Source organism: Pinus tabuliformis, chromosome 6, assembly GCF_031772625.1.
Source record: "Pinus tabuliformis cultivar Carrire ecotype Pingquan chromosome 6, CPIR1, whole genome shotgun sequence".
Taxonomy (NCBI): Eukaryota; Viridiplantae; Streptophyta; class Pinopsida; order Pinales; family Pinaceae; genus Pinus; species Pinus tabuliformis.
The window spans coordinates 658,572,920-658,579,441 of record NC_142292.1 but is presented as its reverse complement, the minus strand read 5'-3'; positions in this window follow the sequence as shown (position 1 = coordinate 658,579,441).

The window sequence follows — 6,522 nt, the reverse complement described above, 5'->3', positions numbered from 1 at the left end:
GAATCACTGAAACCCTGTCATCAAGAACACAGAACCCAAACCAGAATCTAGAACTCTGCAACAACCACCAGAATCAGCAACAACCTGAAATATCAACCCTTATCATGCATACGCTACTTCACTGTACCAAAACCGCGTGTATACGCGCTTTCTCCAAAGGCAACCCGCGTGCAGATCTAGAAATGATTACTTCTGCCTTTGCTGTCAGATCCGACCCTTGCCAAGCGTCCCGAACAGATAACCAGCAATACCAGATCCTCTCACTGCGTCAGACACCCATACACACATACTCTTTGCCTAGTGATCTTCTCCTTATATAGCCTTAGGCCTTGTTCAATACCAAGAGCCAAAACCATAGAAACACAATACCATCAACTTCAAAACTAGGGATCGACACGCCCGTCGAGATACAATGGTCCGAAACCATAGGCACAACTTCCAAGGACTAACCGCCATGGACCAAAGGTGCTTTTCCACATACACGCGCTTTTTCTGAAGCCAACCTGCGTGTACACGCGACTTGGGCTTAACAAAACTGCGTGTATGAACTTCCTTGGCAAGCTGTACTAGGATCTGTCTTCTGAGTAAGTTGCCATCACCTGAACCAACTTCTGAGTATCTGTACCAACCTCTGAGTGAGTTGCCATCAAGGACAACACTTGAATCATAATGCCAACAGTGAGTACACTGATGGTGGGTTTTATGACTTCTGTGCATAGGAGGGCATTAAGAGAGAGTTCACGGTTCCTTACAACCCCCAGTAGAATGGGGTGTCTGAAAGGAAGAGCAGAGCTATTGTTGGGGCTGCTAGAGCGATGATTCATGATTAGGGGTTGTCTTTGTTTTCGTGGGCTGAGGCCTGTAATACTACTATTTATCTTCAAAACATGAGTCCTCACAGAGTATTGGGGAATATGACTTCGGAGTAGGCTTTAATTGGAGAAAAGCCACATGTGGGAAATCTTAGTATCTTTGGATGTCTTACATATTATCATATCCCCAAGGAGAAGAGGATGAATCTGGAACCCATGGCAGAGAAGGGTATGTTTATGGGTTACAACGAGACTTCGAAGGCCTGTCGGATCTTCATTCCTTCTAGACAGAGAGTTGTGATTAGGAGGGATGTGAAGTTTAAGGAGGAGAGGGCCTATTGGAGATCACAAGAGTATGGTGAGAGAGTCACAAACTTCTCCTTAGTAGGGAGGTTAGGTACAAGGAGTAGGACCTCAAGGTTCTGGATCAACTGGTATAGGAGGTACTTTAGTGTTAGTGACATCTGGGGAACTAGTGGCGAGTTCACCGAGCACTTCTTTAGGGAGTCCACTGGTACAAAGTTCACATGGCACTTTAGTTGACACAGGCATAAGTGCCGCTACAGGTTCTTTGAGGACAGGTGTTGGTACGTGCACACAAAGGTTAGTTGGTAGACCTTCAGGTTCACCAGAATGGGGGGAAGAGGATGAGGTTCCATATGGGGAAGCTTCTTCAGGGAGTTTGTTGGTCCTCCGAAGAGGGTGATTAGGGAGAGTGTGCCACCTGATTTTGAAATTATGTAAACAAGGCTACCAACAATGTTGACTCTAAGCCTACTAGCTATGAGGAGGTTGCCAGCCTGGAGGTATGGAGAGAGGCTATGGTGGAGGAGTATGCCTCTATCATTAAGAAAAATGTCTGGGAAGTGGTGCCTAGGCCTAAGGGAAAGTCAATTTTGACTTCTAGGTCGCTCTACAAGATCAAACATGCTGCAGATGACAGCATTGAGAAGTTCAAGGTGATGTTTGTGACTAGAAGGTTATCACAAATAGAGGGAGTTGACTATGATGAGATCTTCGTTCCTGTAGCTCGGTACACTTATATCCAGTCCCTTATTTCTATTGCTACAAAAATGGGTTGGTAGATCCATCAGATGAATGTCAAGACTATATTTCTAAATGGAGTTATAGAGGAGGAGGTGTATGTTGAGCAATGACAGGGTTTTGAGGTACTTGGGCGGGAGACCCATGTATGTTAGTTGAGGTGAGCACTTTACAGACTTAAGCAAGCTCCGAGAGCTTGGTAATCAAATTTTGATACTTCCTTGCAACAGATGGTTTTCACGAAGATTAATGAAGATCCGAACCTATACTACATTGTTGTAGGGGATGATCTACTCATTCTTGTGCTATATGTTGATGACTTGTTCATTACTGGGGCAGAGAGACTGATTAGTGGTTGCAAGGAGGATCTTGATATGGAGTTCGAGATGAACGACATTTGGCTGATGTATTAATTTTTGGGGCTTGAGGTGTGGAAAGAGGAGGGACATATCTTTCTGGGGTAGGGCAGTATACTGTGGATGTGTTGAGCATATTTCACATGGTAGACTGTAGACCCATGTATACACCTATGATCACCAACTGGAAGAAGATTTATGCTTCAGATTCTAGTTTGGTGGATCCCACATTATATAGGAAGCTTATTGGGTTCTTAATGTATCTGGTCAACACTAGGCCAGATATATGCTCTGCAGTGAATACAGTTAACTAGTTCATGGTTGAGCCCAGGAGGGTGCACTGGGTAGATGCAAAGCACATTCTTTGTTACGTGCAGGGGATTGTTGATTATGGTTTGGACTTAGGTGGGGAGATGGAGTGAGGTTGAAAGGTTACATAGATTTAGTTTGGGCAGGGTGTGCTTCTGATAGGAAAAGAACTTCAGGGTGTTGCTTCGAATTGGGTTCGACAATTGTGTCTTCGTTCAGTCGAAAGAAAAAGTAATTTGCTTTTAGCTGTTATGAGGCTAAGTATATGGCTGCTAGCTAGGCTAGTTGTGAGGAAATTTGGCTGTGCAAGTTTTTGTATGGCTTATTTGATCAGGAGTTGAGACCAACGGTTATTCATTGTGATAATCAGAGTTGCATTAAACTCACAGAGAATCTAGTGTTTCATGATAGGTAAAAACACATTGACATCAGATATCATTTCATCAGGGACTATTTTTAGAAGGGGGTAGTGAAGCTGGATTATATATCAACAGATGAGCTGGTGGCTAGTGTTCTCACGAAGTCCTTGCCAAGAGGCAAGCATGTCCATTTCAAGGACAAGATGGGTGCGGTGAGAAACAATTTCATCGGTAAGAGGGAGTGTTAATTTTTAATGTACCTTGGACAAGTGGTTTCCCATGGGTTAGTCTCTACCTAGGGAAAAGTGTCAAAAATAATTCTTTTCCTAAGTGTGACTTTATAAAGTGAAAGTGGCTTTATAAGTGGTAAAGTCAATGTTAAATTATAAAGTGAAAAGTGACTTTAGACATAAAGTACAATGTGGGTACTTTATTTAATGGGTGAGTTAAAAAACAGAAAGTGAGAATTAAATGCACATTTATTCTCATCTCTTGATCAAAATGAATATGAGCCATTAGATCTTAGGGTTGCCAAAAGTCATTTAGGGAAACAAAAAGGGGAAAAGAAAAGAGAGATTGCATTCATTCTTCATGAGCAGATTGGAGAAAGGAGGCTTGAGAGTTGGAGAAAAGTTATGAAGGAGAAATTTGTTGCAACAAGCTGAAGGAGTGATTTCTGGGAAAATCTAGGCACAAAAATCAAGGCATGGAAGACAATAGAAGGTACAATACGAACATCATTTAATGTTGTGAGCTGCATGCCGTTTGAGAGAAGTTTTTGAGATTTTTTTTTTTTTTTGAAAAATCCATACAGTCTATATAGCAATATGGAAATCCGAACAGTCCATACAGAATCGGTACAATACAGTCTGTATCTGTACATTACATATTTTCACCTTCAAGTGGGCATGGAAATTGAGGCAAAGTGGGCATAGTTTTCAAGGAGTTTTGGGCTTAAGAGATAAGGTGCATTTTTCTGTTTTGTTTTTTTGGAAAATGTATTTTTCATGAACCTGAAAGATAAATAAATTTGAAGATCTCTCTAACAGGTTTCCCCGGAGAAGATTGAAGGGGCCTGGGTCTAAGTTGACCAAAAATTTGTGTGTATTTTTATGTGTGTTGCTGGTCTGTTTATGTCCATATTTTATTTTCAGCATGTGTTGACAGTCCCATGTGTTTTAATCTAAAAATTTCATTTCCAGAATTCTATATGTTGAATGTATGTTTATGGGAAAGGGTATTTAACTGAATGGGAGTGATAAGGTGAAATTAAAACTATCTTGGGATTGCAGGAAACTTTTTAGTCATCCACATCGTTTAAAGTGGTTGGGGCTGGCCAATCCCAAATGAATTAGATCTTAGACAGATCCACATGCACGCCTTACTCATCTATGATGTAACCCAAATATTTGACTTGACTCATACCAAAGGTTCATTTGTCCAAGTTGGCACACAGTTTGTGTTGTCGCAGGGTTTGAAGGACTTGCTGAATGTGTTGCAAGTGCTCTTCCCAGCTCTTGCTAAAGATGGGGATGTGGTCCAGATAAAAAACCACAAAGGAGTAGGTGAAGAGCCACAAGATGTCATCCATCAACCTCATAAAAGTAGAATGGGAATTTTTCAACACGAAAGACATGACCAACCATTCAAAAAGATGTTTCTTGGATTTGAAGGCGGTCTTCTATACATTTGTGGGCTCTATTGAAACTCGGTGATAGCCAAACTTCAAATCGATCTTGTTGATATTCTTAGCTCCCTTATGATGGTCCAGAAGGTCATAAATATGTGGGATTGGCTACCTATTCTTGACAATGATTTTGTTTAGTGCCCGATAATCAATGCAGAGTCTCCACGTCTGATCCTTCTTCTGTACAAGTACAATCAGACTCCAATAAAGTGAGGAACGTGGTCAAATGTGCCATTTTTGTAGTAACTCCTAGATATTCTACTTGATCTCTTCCTTTCCCAGAATGGAGCAGTAATATATCAACCCATTGGGTAGAGGTGCTTTGAGAGTTAGATAGATCGAATGCTTGACCTGACAGTGAAACGGTACCCCTGTGGGTGAGGATAAGATGTCCTTGTATTATTCCAAAACCTTATCCACATGATTATGCTGCGTGGAGGAACCTTTTTTGGGGGCTGTGGATGTGGCCATGATCTCCCCCTTACTTTGAGAGCGAATCAGAAAGAAAACAAATTTTTCGATTTGGGAGATGATCTTACTACATTGATTAGCAAGGATTAAAGAGATGATGGTAGGGGGGGCTACCTCCGGTATCCTCTATAAGTTATTTCCAAAAGTATTAATAACAGTGCATGGCCTAGACTCATACACAACATGACACTTCCACAAGTGTGGTTAGCCTGATAATACATCACAAGCTTCAAGTGGAGCAATGTCACACAAAACCTCATCTGTGAAGGTTTTGATGCTATAGGGAAGGAGGAACTGCTAGTTTACATAGTTATATCTTCCTTGGTGGAGCCACCCAATTGTGTATGGGTGCGGGTGTGGTGTGGTTGACAGACCCAACCACTTAACGACTTCTATTGAGATGAGGTTCTTTTGGCTCTCATTGTCGATAATGAATTGCAATGATGACCCCTTCACCCACATCTGTGACTGGAAGAGACACTTCCTTCCTTTGGGTCTTTAGACTCAATCTTTTGGACCTTGGTGGTGGCAATAGTGGCACTGGGCTCTGCATCAATAATTTTCTTCCCTTTTTCATTCTTCTTGTCGGGGTCTAACTTTGATTTAGAACATGCATTTGACTTCGAAGCCTTCAACTTCACCACTAGTGACTGCTTGGAACAATACTCACTTGTGTTGTGAGTGGGGTTGTTGTGGAACTCATATCACTTACTTGTATCCTTCTTAATCTTCGTGGGATGTTATTTTCTTGTGGCTTCATTGGGTTTTCCTGGGTTACCTCATCTTGGATTTTTCCTTTGTATTTTGGTTTGGGGGCGCCTTTTCCTTGCTTAGGATTCACAAATCTAGAGTCTCGCTTCTTCTATTTAAATTTTTGTTCAATCTTGGTAGCATATCGGTATGTTGCACCAAGTGAGGAGATGTCCAGGAACTCCATTTGTTCTTGAATGTATTTTTGCATAAAACCGTGATACTTGAGCACTAGACGTCACTCAGATTATTTTATACCCAACTTTGTTCGTAGAGTATGAAAAATATTTGTGAACTCATGCACATCTTGGCACCTTTTCCACCGTAGTGTGGTCCATTGTATGTATTTGTCCTCATAGCTACCTACAGGGTAATATTGTTCCTTGACAATGTTTCAAAAATAGTTCCAAGTGGGTGCGACTATGAATAGAGAGGGTTCCTCGACCCTTTTATCTTAGTAAGTTTCCCACTAGTCCTTGACATGGGGAGTAACCTTAAGAAGTGAAAAAGACATCTTCTTCCTATCAGAGAAACTATGGAATGAAAAATAACCCTCCAATAGAGTCAACCATTTATCTATAACATTTGCATCTATTTGACCTTAGAATATAGGGATATCGAAGTTCACTTGTACCTTTAAGGGGGCGGTGCCTCCAAAGTGACTGCTGGATCAATATGCGTCGTCGGTGGGCAACCATCGAAGGATCTGAGCAAAGTTGAGAAAAGTTGACCAT